This window comes from Theropithecus gelada, chromosome 6, assembly GCF_003255815.1.
Source record: "Theropithecus gelada isolate Dixy chromosome 6, Tgel_1.0, whole genome shotgun sequence".
Classification (NCBI taxonomy): domain Eukaryota; kingdom Metazoa; phylum Chordata; class Mammalia; order Primates; family Cercopithecidae; genus Theropithecus; species Theropithecus gelada.
In genome coordinates, this window is record NC_037673.1 from 79750596 (window position 1) to 79769729 (window position 19134).

General features: G+C 34.9%; 1 protein-coding gene and 1 pseudogene across 2 annotated transcripts in view; one reads left to right on the forward strand and one right to left on the reverse strand.

The window, feature by feature from the left end:
- The window catches only part of EDIL3 (EGF like repeats and discoidin domains 3), a 463034-nt gene that overhangs the window by 377365 nt on the left and 66535 nt on the right, over positions 1–19134 (reverse strand). The window lies entirely within an intron of this gene.
- Positions 9423–9522, forward strand: LOC112627321 (annotated as a pseudogene).

Below are 19134 nucleotides of genomic sequence, written 5' to 3' on the forward strand. Positions count from 1 at the left end.
GCCTCAGCCTCCGAGTAGCTGGGACTACAGGCGCCCGCCACCACGCCCGGCTAGTTTTTTGTATTTTTAGTAGAGACGGGGTTTCACCATGTTAGCCAGGATGGTCTCGATCTCCTGATCTCGTGATCCACCCGCCTCGGCCTCCCAAAGTGCTGGGATTACAGGCTTGAGCCACCGCGCCCGGCCCAAGCTTAGGGTTTTCAACTCAGAGTCACCTAGGGTGAACCAAAATTGTGTGAGTTGAAGTATGGAGCTTTCTCAATGTGTGACAGAACATCTGGGGCATTTCTGTCATTTAGCTGACATGCATGACGGACCACAAAATGGTGAATGTCAGCTTGCATTTTGTAGTTTTGAACAGGCAGCCTCTATTCCACTTCTCTTGCTTTAATGAAGTTGACACAAGAATTCCAGAGGAAAAAGTTCTAGTTCTATGCATCCTGAATGACTATTTGAAGGTCAATTTTAGAACATATTATTACAAACATCAATTAAGTATATGAGGTGAAATTATGTTTTGAATGTCATATAAAGGATCTGATGAATGATACATATTATCTTGGGATAAGCCTAATCAAAATCCATTAATTGGTTTTACATATTTATGACTAAACCTTTGAAAAAGTTACTTAAAGGTATGCAAATCTAAGCAGACACATACAACAACTAGATGCGAGCCAGGAAATATTGAGTAAGATGAAAACTTTTACTTTTTAAAATATAAAACTAAAGTCCTCACTTTATATGTGATGGCACACTTTAGAAATATACAAAAAGCAAGGATCTCCCTCAATAAAAATAAGTAAGTAGAATCTGCATCAATATAATCCGAGAGACAGGAAGATAGTTATTTTAATGTAATTTATTTAGCTAAAAGTAAATGTGAGGCTCTTGAGGAGGCAAACCACTGCATTAGCTAGTGATTTGGAACATTTTTTGTAAACTAACAGAATAAAACCAACTTCAGTATAAGAAGGTAAATAAAATCTAGCAGCGAAAGATAAAAATAAATCTAGAATTAACAAATCCAGGACTTAAGCAGTAATTAAATAATCCAGATTTTACCCTTTTATGATAGAAGAGGTACATTTAAATGCTATTAACATTTTTTTTTTTTAAATTTCAGGGATTTCTCCATGGATACATATGTGAACAAATGTATTAACCATCTGGTTCCTCTCAAATGGTAAAACTGTTTCTTTGGTCCACTGTGCAACTAGTTTCTGGGCCTACCATGTGTATCATTTGTTCCACAAAACTTAGTTCTTACCAGGTTTTGTGTAATCACTCCCAAAGGCTCATATTAGTTCTATTGCCATTGGTCTCAGGAGCCTTTTTAGATATAGGCTGTAATCCACTAGCTAAATGAAGCAAGGTTTCTCTAAGGTTCTCAGCAGAGTTTGATTTGGTTCTGTGTTTCACAATTGCAAGCTGTGAGTTCTCCTGCTTATCAGTTAAAAACTAACTTTAAGATACAGGCCGGGTGCAGTGACTCACACCTGTAATCCCAGCATTTTGGGAGGCTGAGGTGGGTGGATCACAAGATCAGGAGACGGAGACCATCCTGGCCAACACGGTGAAACCTCATCTCTACTAAAAATACAAAAAATTAACCAGGCGTGGTGGCACGTGCCTGTAATCCCAGCTACTCGGGAGGCTGAGGCAGGAGAATCACTTGAACCCAGGAGGCGGAGGTTGCAGTGAGTCGAAATCATGCCATTGCACTCCAGCCTGGGCGACAGAGCAAGACTCAGTGTCAAAAAAGAATAAAATAAATAAATACATACATACATACATATATACACTATGTGCGCCTTGTCCTTACTTTCATCTCATGTCTCACGAGATTGTCTGATCTACGAATGAACAAGTTCCTTTCCAGTCTTCAGGGGAATAAAAAGTCTCTCCTTTAGGGATAAGGGTCCTCTTCTGCCTAGGTTTCTAATTTTTTATGCGAAAACGTCAAAGCATACTCAAGAAATTATTCTAGGAACAGTCACGAATGAGGCCTTCTAGCTGTATTTTTTTCACTGTTGGTGGAGAAGTATTAGATTCATCTGCCAGGTAAGAAGGTCATTGGCTTAAGCTAAACACTGGCTTGAAACAGAGGAGACCAATCGCAATTGCAACCAGCCTGAAAATGCCTTCGGTATGTATTCCTTTAAATTCATAACATTTGGTTAATTTTAGAAACAGGAACAAATTGAGGTTTAATGTTCATAATATATTTCTAAAAGTAGGACACACTTTATTAATAATACCCACTAGTAAATATTATTGTTATACGTAATGATAATTTTTTTTTCCCACCTTCTATGAACTACATAGAATTTTCCTTGAGATCTGGGATTATGGCAAGTGGATGAATTATATTCTACAGGCAAATCAACCACCAGTATTTCTTGACCGATACTGTTCAGATGGAATCAGTAAATTTTAGAGCTTACCAGGTTTGTACTAAATCATGAGTCAAGTTTCAGACACAAATCAATTTCTAGTGAAAGCAATTCTGTCCCAGTGCCTCTGTTTTATTATTTTGTGATATGAAGATTGATGGCAAAACTTTTAGAGTTGTAAAGCATGTTCCCTGAATAAGTCATTTCCTAAGATGATTTAATCAGCAGCTGTATCTTATGGAAAGCCACACTTTCCAAACTAAGCTGGTGATTATGCTTGTGCACAGGCTTTAAACCCCACCTTCACAACTCACCAGCTATGTGACCTTAAACAAGCCATTTTGGCTCACTGGGCCTTATATAAAAGTGATTCATGTAAAATACTTCACACAGTACTTGATACACAGTGAGTACTCAATAAAACTTAATTATTATTCATATATTTTTCCAGTATAATCAACTAACTACCAAGTGTCTATTTCTTGTGTACAAAGTGCTAGAGACACAAAAGACATAAATGATACTATCACAAAAGATATGTGATCTAGTTAGGAAGGTACAATTGAAGAATGAACAGAAATGCAAGTACACATCTCAAAATAAAAGATAAGTCATTCCAAAGTGAGTGGTAGGAGAGAAGTAGGGTTAGTCAAAGAAGATTTTGTGGAATAAGTGAATCTAATCTGCATCTTGAATTAAATGAAGACTGCAGGCTAATGAAAATTGGAGAAGAATGTTCTTGGCAAAAACAAATAAAAAAAGTCACAGTGAAGAAAATTAACATAGGATGAGGAAGTGTGGTGCTAAGGTAATGTAAATAAGAGAAAATAAAGATGCTCCACAAAAATAGAAGAAAAAAAAGAGGCCCAACAAAAACACAGAGGTCATTTGCAGGAATGTTACATAAGTTGCAGTAATTAGGAAAAAGAAACTAGACGATTGCTACAAAAATAAACAATAAAAATCACTATAGTATCTGGGAAAAGAAAAATAACTTGTCAAAAATTACGTTTGAAAGATTCTGCCAGCAACTGCAGGCTGCATACATTGGGTCAAGGAAATATCAGAAGCACAGACATGGCAGGTGAAACTCTTCGAGCAAATGAACTCTCTCTGAGGGAGTTATTAGAGGAAATAAAAGCAGAGAGCAAGGCCAAACTCGATGAAAGTCCACAATTAGCTGCAGCCTGTACAAGAGAGAGATTAAAAAATACAAGAGGAGAAATGAGAAGAAGGTGCATAAGAAAGTACAGAAGAAAGTTTGGTCTCTAACGCACAGAGCAGTGACGAATTTGAGAAGAATGTGAATTACATGGAGGGGGAGGAAAATTTGGGTTTGAAAATAGTTATTAGGGTAAAAACTGAAATTAGAAGGGTAGCTTGATGCCAGATCATGTAGAACTAAATCAATGTAGGATTCCTGCATTGTCCTTTTACTCAATAAAAAATCTGAAGCAGTCATGATTGAATCTATATTTTAGAGATATAATTCTGCCCAACAGTATAAAGAAGATAATGAGGACAAAGCAAGTTGAAGGCAGGGAGATATTTAAGGGATCACCTACAAAACTCAGTGTGAGAGAAGTGGACATAGGAAACAAGGGAAGAGGAATTTTTTAAAAATCTGAGATGTAGAATCAATATGATCTAGTGGCTAACCGGTCTTCTTAACTGCTGGTCTTTATTACAAGTAAATTATCCAGTTTGGGCATAAAGAGGAAAGATTATAAGGCATTTGTTTTGAAAATGCTGAGTGTGAATGGCCTAGAGGATATGCAAATAGGCAGGTACTAACTGGTATCTAGAATCTGCAAGACAGAAGCAGTGATTGTTTGTAGGAAAGACTGTAAACCTTAGGGTGACACGTGCATATGAATATTCCTAATGTGTCTAGTTACTCGAATAAAGTATTTTCCTAGTCTGCTGTACAGCAGTTTAAAATAGTGACTATTTTAATTGTAATTGGCTTTCATATGATGGGTACATGCTGTCTATTGTATTTCAAGTTAATTCAATTTCATTTGGAAGAATTGTTATTTCTTTGGCCATGTACAAAATTAAATTTAGTACTCTTTTTCAGGCAGTAATTTTTAGAAATATTAAAATAAGGCAGACAGTAACTTATTAATTTACAATTCAATTTTATAAAACAGAAATCTATCTGAACAAGATGAGTCATAATGTTATGTGTAAAACTAAAAATATTTTTTAAATAATATCATTTGTATAAAACGATCTATTGGCTGATACATATTTGATTGTAATTTTTAAAATTTTAATTGGTTTCTTTTTACAGCAGTATATTTTTCAGGATATATTAAAGGATACTGTCAAATTTCTTTTCAAAGTTTATATAAAGATACAGAACTTAATAAAGTATAATGTACTTACATTTCCTCTCATGAGCTGTGAGTCTGGTGCTACATATTGAGGACACAATTTTTAACTGTAAAGCTCAAACTCCTATGGCATAATTATGTTGAAGATTAGTATCTCCTAACAGAATTTCCCCATTTATCCTCTCTTCTTCAGAAAAATAAAACTTTTCTTTTTTAAATTAATTGTCAGGGGTTTTGTTTGTTTCTCAAGCCAATAATGCTATCTTTCTTTGTTAGTGGTAAATGTTTTTCCTCTTTCTCTTAAACCTACAGTTTCGCTCCACATTATCACTGCTTCCCCTCGATTCCAGAGATGCCTTACAAATACCAAATAGAAAACCTCAGATAAGAGAGAAGAATTTTCATGAAAAATTAATAACAATTCTGACAAAGCTACCACACATTTTTAAATGATACTCTAAAGTCATTCTCTTGACAAGGAAAATAACTGAACCTTGAAATCTATACATTCTTTTATAAAATGCTTTTTAGCTGACAGTAACATTTAATAAATAGTTCTGTTGCATAAAATGCTAATGATGCCAATGAGGTCAGATTAGAAATCTTCAGATTAATGAAGGTAATTTATCCAAAGTGTGAGAGAAAATAAAAATGTTTTTACATGTGGGGGAGGTTACCTTAGGGCAATGTTAAGTTTGGAGCCCTTCTGTCATTATGTTAAAACCATGTATTCTAAGAACAGTATGTTCCCTTTCCTTTTTGTTAAGACTGCAATTTTTAAGTCATTTAAATAATTCACAGAAAAAATAGTAATCTTAAAAATTAATTCTAGTATGCCCTAGATGACAGGCAAGTGTTGAAAAAATAACTTTCTCCTATAAGCACTATAATGAGTGACATGGCCATCTGGAGTGCTAATTCTAAATCTTCTGAGGTCACAATTAATTTTTCTTTATCCTTATGCAAATATTTGCAGTGTCCTAAGGTCTTGGTCACCCAGAGCCTCTGTCCTTGTAGATCACTTTTTTAAAATAGACATATACACACCCCAACCTCACTATGGTTGAGTTATAACTTGCCTACAGTAAAGTGCACAAGTCACGCATATGGAGCTCCATGTGTACATATCTATGTACCCCTAGCCTCCCAGATTAAAACATGTCATTTCTCACACTCCGCAATGCTCTCCAGTGCTCTTACCCAGGCAAAAATCAACCCTCGAAGGTAACCACTCTCTTGGCTACCATCACCACAGATCACTTCTGTCTGCTCCTGGATTTCACATAAATTGAATGTATTCTATCATGTTTGTTTGTTTGTTTGTTTTTTTACCCAACATTATGTCCATGAGATTCATCAATATCATTGCATGAAGCAGTTTTTCTTCATTTCTGTATTTTCTTGATGAATATGCCAATTTATTAACTCTTCTTGTGGCTGATGGACATTTGGTTGTTTCAATTTTTTAATATAAATAATGCCACTAGAGACATTTTTGTAAGCAATTTATTTTTAATTGCTTAATTTTAGGTTACATGTATGTTAGTTAGTGTGTTAACTTATATTAGCTTCAGAAGATAATAACACACAGCTTCCCAACTGGTGGTACCAATGTACCCTCCCACTATTCAATGTATTTTCTATTTAGCATTTTAACACTTTCAGTAGAATGGATCCTTTTTGTAATTACATTACACTTTTTGTCAGCTGTACATAAAGTAATCCATCAAAGTGTTCTTCTTTTAATCTAGGGTGCCTCTTTCTTCAACAAATAAATGACTTAAATATAAACAGCAATTTTAGCATATAAGATGAAGAGTAGGAAATCCATAATTCAACATAATTATCAAATGTAATATTGGAATATATTGAATAAATATATTTTTAAATGTAATTTTAGCAGAGCTCAGCAAAGTGTTTTGAGTGGCATTCTGGTCCTGCCATAAAATTATGTAAGTTACTAATAGAAATGGTCTGGGTTTTGTGACAGGGCCCACAATATTGAAAATACATTCAAATATTTAAATGCATAATTAAAATTAAACAAGGGCAGATTCAAATTTCTTGTCACTATATAAAATACAGAAAATAAAAAACAAAGATCTTCGCACTGCTGGTCAGGTTAAAAGACAGAACATGCCAATTTAAACTCAAACGGATCACTGCAACTCCGCATTACATTAAGGGGAAAAGTAACCTAAGTCATCTTGCTATTAGATGCAGAAAATTTTATACATAGGTAAATGTTTCTTTAAGTTTATACGAAGATTACTGTTTTAACAAAAGCTTGATACAGCAAGAAAAGAGACTATGGCTTTGCTGAGAATCTGGGTCACAGAACATGAAAGTTAGCCTGCTTCTAAAGTAAAGGAAAAGAGCAAATGTGCAATAATGTAGAACATGGATAGAATTCTGTGGCTACCACGTACTAGTGGTATTAAGCTAGTCATTAAGCCTTCCTGATATTCCACTTATTTTCCTCTACAAAGGAGTATAATATCTACCTAGAAAAGTATCATGAGCATTAAGTAAGGCGGTAATTCCAAAGACCCAGTAGACTACCTGGTAGATTTCAGTGGGCTTCAATTACACATCAGTCACCTAGAAAGCTTTTAAAATTCCCAATGCCCAGGCCACATCTCTGACCATTAAATCAGAATCTCTCTGGGTAGGACCACAGGCACCAGTATTTCTTAAAGCTTCCAGGTAATTCTGAATTTGCAGTGAAATTGTACATACTTAGAAGAGATCCACATACTAAAGGTATAAATAGAGAAGACAGGGCAGATACCATTTAGTGGGGTGCGGTAGTGGAGAAATAAATGCAAAACCGGCTGGGTATGGTGGCTCATGCCTGTAATCCCAGCACTTTGAGAGGCCAAGATGGGCGGATCACCTGAGGTCAGGAGTTTGAGACCAGCCTGGCCAATATGGCAAAACCCCATCCCTACTAAAAATATAAAAATTAACCAGGTGTGGTGGCATGTGTCTGTAATCCCAGCTATACTAGAGGCTGAGGCAGGAGAATTGCTTGAGGCAGGGAGGCGGAGGTTGCAGTGAGCCGAGGTTGTGCCATCAAAATCCAGCCTGGGTGACAAGAGTGAGACTCAAAAGAAAGAAAGACAAGAAAGAAAGAAAAAGAAAGAAAGAAAGAGAGAGAGAGAGAGAGAGAGAGAGAGAGAGAGAGAGAAAGAAAAAGAAAGAAAGAAAGAGAGAAAGAAAGAGAGAAAGAAAAGAAAGAAAGAAAGAAAGAAAGAAAGAAAGAAAGAAAGAAAGAAAGAAAGAAAGAAAGAAAGAAAGAGAGGGAAAAACACAAAACCATGTGGGAATCAGGAGGCAGTCCTTACTAGGACTTGGCTCAGATCATGGAGAAGCGGGTAGGAACAGCATGCAGTAACTCCAATGACAAATCTCTCCCATCCTGACTTTGACTCACTCTGCTAGGTCTTTACAGTGTCAGAAACATCTGCTTTATCTTCATGCCCAATTTGCTTTATTCCTTTTGCTTTCTAATTTAGCATTTGACTTTCATAAAATGAATGCAGGCAAAGGAAAGTCTATTTTAGGCTATGAAGAATCTTTTATTAATATAGATGTACAGAAATATAAGTTAAAAGGTTTCCTAGATTTCATAAATTTCACTATGCTAAAATTATTAGGCCAATTTACCTTTGCAGGAAAGAACATCAGTCTTCCTTCCAAAACACTTTGAAGATAAATTTTCATAATTTAATCCTTTCCATTACAGCTCCCCTGTTCTATTATGTGAAATACTTAAGATATAATTTTTCTAAACTGTCCCAAATAGAACATTATAGCCTATAAATTTTTACAAAGTCTTCAAGACAACAAATGTTAAATTCCATGCCTAAGTTAATAAATATGAATGCTTATTCAATTTTTTAATGAATAAATCCCAGGAATCAAAGAAATCTTGAGAAAATTATTATGCTAACCCTATTAAGTAGTCCAAATAACTATTTAAAGTATAAATATTTTTTGAATTTTATTCTTTTTATGGTAGTTGTAGGAATAGGGTAATAGGAAGCGTAATGTGTGTTACTAAGTGTTCACAATACATGAATGCTGTTTTTTTGCAATTTTTTATTTTATTTTCCTTCTAGTTTAACAGAACTTACAGTGATGACTGCAAAAATAAAAGACAAACTGATCTATTTCCAGTGAATTTTATGAACTAAGTCATGTAATACCCATGATCCAATTGAAAATACTCATTATGTTTCTCAATGATTGAGATAATTGCCTGGACTCAACATCTGTACTTTGCTGCTAAGCTTATGTATAAATGATTTGAAATGTCATCTATAAGCTACCTCAAAACTCCTATAATTATGAAAGTTTTATAATAATATTAGTTTAGAGCTACAGCAATCCAGAGAAATCATGTAACTCATTCAACTATTAATTCCTCAGACGAAGAAACAGATTTAGATAACCTAAATTTTCAATCATAACCAATTAGAGGTAGAGGAGATTAGCACCCAGGTCTCAGGCTTACAAATCCAGTGTTTGTTTCTTATTATAGCATGATACCTTCAGTCATGCTAAAATTTGTTTAAAAAGATTTAACACCTCATTGACTATAGTGTATCTGTGAAATTAAACAGATACATTGCTAATTAAAGTAATTTAACACAATTAATATTTTTTTTTAAAAGTTGCCGGCAAGACTATACTTTCAGGGATCATTTCTATAGTTCATTACTAGAGAAGTTTCCCTGAACGTGTAGAGCACCGAAAACACTCTTCAGGATATTATCCAGGAGAATCTCCCCAACCCCTAGCAAGGCAGGCCAGCATTCAAATTCAGGAAATACAGAGAACACCACAAAGATATTCCTTGAGAAGAGCAACCCCAAGAAGCATAATCATTAAATTTACCAAGGTTGAAATGAAGGAAAAAATGTTAAGGGCAGCCAGAGAGAAAGGTCGGGTTACCCACAAAGGGAAGCCCATCAGACTAACAGCAGATCTTTCAGCAGAAACATTACAAGCAAGAAGAGAGTGGGGGCCAATATTCAACATTCTTAAAGAAAAGAATTTTCAACCCAGAATTTCATACAGAGCCAAACTAAGCTTCATAAGTGAAGAAGAAATAAAAACCTTTACACACAAGGAAATGCTGAGAGATTTTGTCACCACCAGGCCTGCCTTACAAGAGTTCCTGAAGGAAGCAAAAAACATGAAAAGGCACAACCAGTAATGGTCACTGCAAAAACATGCTAAATTGTAAAAACAATCCACACTATGAAGAAACTGCATCAACTAATGGGCAAAATAGCCAGCTAGCATCATAATGACAGGATCAAATTCACACACAACAATAAAAGTAACTTTAAATGTAAATGGGCTAAATGCCCCAGTGAAAAGATACAGACTGGCAAATTGGATAAAGAGTTAAGACCCATCAGTGTGCTGTATTTGGCAAATTGGATAAAGAGTTAAGACCCATCAGTGTGCTGTATTAAGGAGACCCATCTCACATACAAAGACACACATAGGCTCAAAATTAAGGGATGGAGGAAGATCTACAAAGCAAATGAAAAGCAAAAAAAAGCAGGGGTTGCAATCCCAGTCTCTGATAAAACTGACTTTAAACCAACAAAGATCAAAAAAGACAAAGAAGGCCATTCCAGAAAGGTAAAGGGATTAATGCAAAAAGAAGAGCTAACTATCCTAAATATGCACCCAATACAAGAGCCCTCAGATTCATAAAGCAAGTTCTTAGAAACCTACAAAAGACTTAGGCTCCCACACAATAATAGTGGGAAACTTTAAGACCCCACTGTCAATATTAAACAGATCAACGAGACAGAAAATTAACAAGGATATCCAGAACTTGAACTCAGCTCTAGACCAAGTGGAACTACTAGACATCTAGAGAACTCTCCACCCTAAATCAACAGAATATACATTCTTCTCAGCACCACATCACACTTATTCCAAAATTGACCACATAGTTGGAAGTAAAACACTCCTCACCAAATGTAAAAGAGCAGAAATCACAACAAACTGTCTCTCAGCCCACAGTGCAATCAAATTAGAACTCAGAAGAAACTCACTCAAAACCGCACAACTACAAGGAAACTGAACAACCTGCTCCTGAATGACTACTGGGTACATAATGAAATGCAGGTAGAAATAAAGATGTTCTTTGAAACCAATGAGAACAAAGACACAATACACCAGAATCTCTGGGACACATTTAAAACAGTGTGTAGAGGGAAATTTATAGCATTAAATGCCCACAAGAGAAAGCAGGAAAGATCTAAAATTGACACCCTGAAATCACAATTAAAAGAACTAGAGAAGCAAGAGCAAACACTTTCAAAAGCTAGCAGAAAACAAGAAATAACTTAGATCAGAGCAGAACTAAGGAGATAGAGACACAAAAAATCCTTCAAAAAAATCAGTGAATCCAGGAACTGGTTTTTTGAAAAGATCAACAAAATAGATAGACCGCTAGCAAGACTAATAAAGAAGAAAAGAGAGAAGAATCAAATGGATGCAATAAAAAATGGTAAAGGGGATACTACCACTGATCCCACAGAAATACAAACTACCATCAAAGCATACTATAAAAACCTCTATGCAAATAAACTAGAAAATCTAGAAGACGTGGATAAATTTCTGGACACATACACCCTCCCAAGACTAAACCAGGAAGAAGCTGAATCTCTGAATAGACCAATAACAGGTTGCAAAATTGAGGCAATAATTAATAGCCTACCAACCAAAAAAAAGTCCAGGACCAGATGGATTCACAGCCAAATTCCACAAGAGGTACAAAGACGAGTTGGTACCCTTCCTTTTGAAACTATTCTCATCAATAGAAAAAGAGGGAATCCTCCCTAACTCGCTTTATGAGGCCAGCATCATCCTGATACCAAAGCCTGGCAGAGACACAACAACAGCAAAAATTTTAGGCTAATATCCCTGATGAACATCAATACAAAAATCCTCCACAAAAATACTGGCAAACCAAATCCAGCAGCACATCAAAAAGCTTATCCACCGTGATCAAGTGCGCTTCATCCCTGCGATGCAAGGCTGGTCAAACATACACAAATCAATAAATGTAATCCATCACATAAACAGAGCCAATGACAAAAATCACATGATTATCTCAATAGATGCAGAAAAGGCCTTTGACAAAACTCAACAGCCTGCCATGCTAAAAACTCTCAATACTAGGTATTGATAGAATGTATCTCAAAATAAAAAGAGCTATTTATGACAAACCCAAAGCCAACATCACACTGAATGGGCAAAAACTGGAAGCATTCCCTTTGAAAACTGGCACAAAACGAGGATGCCCTCTCTCACCACTCCTATTCAACATAGTATTGGAAGTTCTGCTCAGGATAATCAGGCAAGAGAAAGAAATAAAGAATATTCAATTAGGAAAAGAGGAAATCAGATTGTCTCTGTTTGCAGATGACATATTTGTATATTTAGAAAACCCCATCATCCCAGCCCAAAATCTCCTTAAGCTAATAAGCATCCTCAGCAAAGTCTCAGGATAAAAAATCAATGTGCAAAAACCACAACCATTCCTATACAGCAATAACAGACAGAGAGTCAAACCATGAGTGAACTCCCATTCAGAACTAAGAGAATAAAATACCTAGAAATACAACTTATAAGGTATGTGAAGGACCTCTTCAAGGAGAACTACAAATGACTGTTCAAGGAAATAAAACAGGACACAAACAAATGAAAGAATATTCCATGCTCATGGATAGGAAGAATCAATATCGTGAAAATGGCCATACTGCCCAAATTAATTTATAGATTCAATGCTATCCCCACCAAGCTACCATGACTTTCTTCACAGAATTGGAAAAAAACTACTTTGAATTTCATATGGAACCAACAAAAAAAAAAAAAAAAAAAAAAAAACCCATTGCCAAGACAATCCTAAGCAAAAAGCACACAGCTGGAGGCATCACACTACCTGACTTCAAACTATACTACAAGGCTACAGTAACCAAAACAGCATGGTACTAGTACCAAAACAGAGATATAGACCCATGGAACAGAACAGAGGCCTCAGAAAAAATACCATACATCTACAACTGTCTGATCTTTGACAAACCTGACAAAAACAAGCAATGGGGAAAGGATTCCCTATTTAATAAATGGGGTTGGGAAAACAGGCTAGTCATATGCAGAAAACTGAAACTGGACCCCTTCCTTACACCTTATACAAAAATTAACTCAAGATGGATTAAGATTTAAATGTAAGACCTAAAACCATAAAAACCCTAGAAGAAAACCTAGGCTACTAGTACCATTCAGGACATAGGCATGGTCAAGGACTTCATGACTAAAACACCAAAAAGCAATGGCAAAAAAAGCCAAAATTGACAAATGGGATCTAATTAAACTAAAGAGCTTCTGCACAGCAAAAGAAACTATCAGCAGAGTGAACAGACAACCTACAGATTGGGAGAAAATTATTGTAATGTATCCATCTGACAAAGGCTAATATCCAGAATCTACAAAGAACTTAAACAAATTTACAAGAAGAAAACAAACAACCCTATCAAAAAATGGGCAAATGATATGAACAGACACTTCTCAAAAGAAGACATTTATGCTGCCAATAGATACATGAAGAAATGCTCATCATCACTGGTCTTTAGAGAAATGCAAATCAAAACCACAATGAGATACCATCTCACACCAGTTAGAATGGCAATCATTAAAAAGTCAGGAAATAACAGATGCTGGAGAGGATGTGGAGAAATAGGAACACTTTTACACTGTTGGTGGGAGTGTAAATTAGTTCAACCATTGTGGAAGACAGTGTGGTGATTCCTAAAGGATCTAGAAGTAGAAATACCATTTGACCCAGCAATCCCATTATTTAGTATATACCCAAAGGATTACAAATCATTCTACTACAAAGACACATGCACACATATGTTTATTGCCACACTGTTCACAATAGCAAAGTCTTGGAACCCACCCAAATGCCCATCAGTGATAGACTTGGTATATATATGCCATGGAATACTCTGCAGCCATAAAAAAGGATGAGTTCATGTCCCTTACAGGGACATGGATGAAACTGGAAACCATCATTCTCAGCAAAGTAACACAAAAAGAGAAAACCAAACACCACATGTTCTCACTCATAAGTGGGAGTTGAACAATGAGAACACATGGACACAGGGAGGGGAACATCACACACCAGGACCTGTCCGGGAGTGGGAGCCTGGGGGAGGGATAGCATTAGGAGAAATACCTAACGTAAATGACAAGTTGATGGGTGCAGCAAACCAACACAGCACATGTATACCTATGTAACAAACCTGCACGTTGTGCACATGTACCCCAGAACTTAAAGTATAATAATAAAAAAAAGAATACTGCAAACCTCTTTCCCCCAAAAAAAGTTGCCGGCAAGTCATTTTCTTGTAGGTTAAATCTCTGAAGTTCAATAAAGTATATTGATTGAGAGAAGTATTCTAAAGATGCTTTAGAAAAAATACGTTGTTATTACTCAAATAGATTTGATCCAGCAGCATTGGCATCAATAAAAGATTGTCAGAAAAGCTGAAATTCAGGCTGCACCTTAAATCCAGTTAAACAATATCTGCATTTTAACAGCTTCCCAGGATTCCTGGGAAGCTGTATATTCACTCAAATTTGAGAAGTATGGCAGCCAGCTCCAGCCCATCCAAGGAAAGGGACATTAAATACAATCTGGCCAGTAGACCTCATTGATCAGACATGTCAGTTTGAGACCTGCACTCTTAATGAAGATCTCATAGCTAATCTGAGGCTAAGTTAGAATTTAAGCATTCCAACTCTCTACTATACCGTGTTAGAGCATTATGTGACACTCACTACCTCTGAGCAAATCCGCTCCTCCATACAGGGAGTAGAAGAAGGGAAAGCAATCCACACCTCAGACTGCTACAACTGTTCTGGTTCCAAGCCATCTTATACTAAATATAGGACTAAAACAAACACACAAAGGGCCAAGCTTTCTTGCACATAGGGATGCTAAAAGGAAGAAAAGTTAAGGCAGTTTATATATGCAACTGCAACATTTTTTGTGAGTGTAAGGTTTGCTGAAGATTTTGGTAGAGAATATCAATTTAAGAAAGAATTTCCTTTGATTTTACTTTGTGCTGAGAATTTTGGTTATAAATAATGACTTAATGCTATTAAATGATTTTTTGCAATTATTTTAGATATGTTTTTTCTTTCTAACATGTTAATATGGTGAACTGGTTTTCAAAGTTTGAGCTATATTGTATTCATGAAATGAAATCATAGTGATATTTTCCTACATGTTTACCTTTTTATTTGTTCACTATTCCTTTGTGCAGAATTTCCTAACATTATCATCTTTTTTCTTCTGGAAATAAATAATTTAGGAGTTCCTCTGGTGTATATATGTTGGTGTTGAATTATCTCAGCTTCTGTTATTTTGAAAGTATCTTTCATTTGCCTTTATTTGTGAGGGGCAATTTTCCTGGATATAATTCCAGGGTATAAGTATTCTAAGCTCTTGAAAAACATGAGTTAGTGTTTTCCATCTTCAATTGTTGCCATTAAAATGTTAGATGTAGAGCAGGATTCTGGGGAGACAGTGGAGTAGGAAACATGAAGAAACTATCTCTGTACCTAAACAACAAATGCACTGTCAGAATCTGTTTGATGGAACTATTTTGGAACTACTGAGTCTATTAAAGCCTTGCAAATTCTGGTAACACATCAACGGTAAATTTCAGCTCTTAGCACAATAGCAGCTCCTCATTCTCAACCCTCATCTTTCTGATGGAAAAATGTGCAGGGATTAGAAGAGCAGCCTACACAGAACTTGTGGAAACCAGGGTACCCTCAAAGCATTCTGTCCTCCAAATATTAGAAATCTGTGCTCCTGTCAGTGATTGTTGCTTCTGACCACAGAGGTGCAAAAAAAGATGGGCAGCCATTTTGTTACACTTCTCCCCATTGTTGCCAACAAATCCCCCTTGAGCTGAAGTGACTTTCAGAATATTTAAAGGACCACAACATCATCCATCCATTCCTCATTTCTCATTTTTCTATTTTTTCCCATTTTAGCAGCAAGACGTAGAAGGACAGGACATTGAAAACCAATTTCATACCTGGAGAACATTAGAAAGTGATCATGTATGATGAGGAAAAGGCATAGATTGAGAAAAGACCTGAGAAGACCTTAAGTTTACACTTCAAAGTAATTCTTATGATAAAGACAGCAAGAAAATTAAATAATAATATGCAAAACTCCCTAAAAAGGGGAGAAATATGGTTTCCAAATTTACTACATAATTAAATTCAAATGTCCAGTTTCAACAAACTTCACAAGATTTTCAAGGAAGCAGAAAAGTATGACCCACTCAAAAAAAAAAAAAAAAAAAGAAAAGAAAAAAGAAAAAAGCAACAGTAATTGTCCCTGAAAAAGACCTAATGACAGATACACCAGACAAAGACTTTAAGACAATTGCCTCAAAGATCCTAAATGGCATCTTTAAGATATGGAGTCAAGAAAATAATTTATTTAAAAAATGGAAATATCATCGAGGATATGAGAAGTCTAAAAAGAACCAAAAATAAATCCTAGAGATAAAAAGTACAATAACAGAAAAGAAAAATTCAGTAGAAGTATCCAATGGCAGAGTTAAGTAGGAAGATAAAAGAATTAGTAAAATTGAGGAAAAGACAATGTAAATAAGTGAGTCTGAATAAAATTTTTAAAAAGATTAAGGAAAGGTGAATAGAACCTATTAAACACAGTCAAGCATATTCACTTACACATCTTGGAAATCTTAGAAGTAAAAGAGAGTTAGATGAAGGCAGAAATACTATTTCAAGAAATAATAGCTGAAAATTCCCCAAACTTGATAACAGACATGAATGTAAATATCCAAAAGGTAAATGAACTTCAATTACAGTGAATTCAAACAGAACAACTTCAAAACACATTACAATAAAACTTTGAAAAGAAAAAGGCGATTAGAAAATTAGCCAGGCAGCAAACAGCATCTCATCATGTACAAGGGATTCTCAATAAGATTGTCAACAGATTTCTCATCAGAAACTATACAGAACAGAAGGCAGTGGGCTATATATTCAAAATGCTAAAAGAAAAAAAAGTCAATCGAGAATCCTGTATCCAGCAACACCGTCTTTCAAAACTAAAGGAAAAAATGACACATACCCAGATCAACAAAAGCTGAGGGAACTCATTGGGACTAGACCTGTCCTGCAAGATTTTTTGCCCTAAACAGTCTGCAGGGTAAAATGAAATAAAGCTAGATGGTAACTTGAAGCCATATGAAGAAATAAATATCTCAATAAAGGTAAATACAGAGGCAATTATAAAATCTATTATTTCAGCAATAGTTTGTAACTTTAATCTGTTTCCCCATAATTTAAGAGATTAATACATTTTTTAAAACTATTAATGTAAAAGCTAGTATTATTGCAACTTTGGTTTGTAACTCAGCAGTTTGTTTTATACATAATTTAAGAGAGTAACGCATTTAAAGAATTATTAGTGTATGTTTTGGGGCACACAATATATTAAGATGTAATTTTGTGGCATAAACAACTAAAGTGGTGATGACTACACTGTAAATAAGCAGCTTTTGTTGATTGAAGTTAAGCTAGTATAACAAATTAGAGCACTATAACCTTTAGGACATTAACATGCAGTCCCCACAGTAACTAAAGATAATAGCTGTTGAATACACACATAAGGAAATGAGAAAGGAATTAAATGTTTCAATATAAAAAATCAACTGAACAAAGAAGAAAATATTAATACAGGACATATGGGACAAAAGGTATAAGGTATAAAGGAAACAAACAGAAAAGTGACAGAAATACATCCCTCTTTATCAGTAACCACTTTAAATGCAAATGGATTAAATCCTTTACTCAAAAAGCAGAGATTTGAAGAATGGGTTTTAACAAAATGTTCCAACTAAATGAGATCTTATAAGACACTCACTTTAGTCCAAAGACACAAATAGATTGTAAGAAAAAGCATGAAATAAGATAGTCCATGCACATTGTAACCAAAAGAGACAGCAAGGGTGGATATACAAATATCAGATAAAATATACTTTAAAAAGGTTATAAGAGCCAAAAGTATATTAGATATTAATAAGTTTTCATAGAGGAAAAAAGTATAATAATAATAAACATTTGCAAATCAAATAACAGACTATCAAAATATATAAAGCAAAAACCGACAGATTTGAAGGGAAAAATAAACAATTCTACAATAATAGAGACTTCGGTACCCCATACTGAATAACAGATAGCACAACTGGACAGAATATAAGTAGAAAAACAGAGGACTTAATCAACAGAATACACCAAAAAGATCTAACAGACATATACAGAACTTTCTACTCAACAGCAACAGCATATACATTCTCCTCACATCCACATGGAACATTTTCAGGATAGACCATACACTAAGACAAAAATCAAGTCTCAATAGATTAATAAAGACAGAGATAATACAACACATCTTCTCCAGCCACAATGGAATGAAGTTAAAAATGAATAACAAGAAAGAAAACTGACATTCTCAAAAAATTGTAAAAATTAAACAACATACTTTTAAACAACCAATGGATAAAATAAGCAACCACAATGGAAATTTAAAAATACTTAGATATGAAGAAAAATGAAAATACACACCAAAATTTGGGGAGCACAGTAAGTATAGTTCTAAAGGGCAAATGTATACTTTCAAATGCTTATATTAAAAATAAGAAGATCTCCAATCAGCAACCTGACTTTAAAACTTAAGGAACAAGAAAATGAAGATCAAACTAAACCCAAAGCTGGAAGAAAGCAGGAAACAGTAAAGGTTATAGCAGAAATAAGCAAAATAGAGAATAGAAAAACACTACAGAAAACGAATAAAACAAAAGTTGATTCCATGAAAAAATCGATAAATTTAATGAACTTTTAACTAGATACACTAAGAAAACAAGAAAAATCAAATTATTGAAATCAGAAATCAAAGTGGGGACATTACTACAAATTCTACAGAAAAAATAAAACTTACGAGACTATAGTTAAGAATTCTATGCCTACATATTAGATATCTTTGATAAAATGGATGAATTTTTGAAACACAAGCACTGTCATCACAAAATGACAAAGATATAAGAAATCTGAATAGACCTATAATTAGTAAGAAGATTTAATCAATAGTCAAAATTCTCCTGATTAAAAAAAATCCCTGGTGTCTTCACTGGTGACTTCCACCAAATGTTTAAAGACAAGCTAATACAAATACTTTTCGTATTTGAAGAGGAATGAACATTTCTTAATTCATTCTGTGGGTCCAGCATTAACCCTGATAGCAAAAC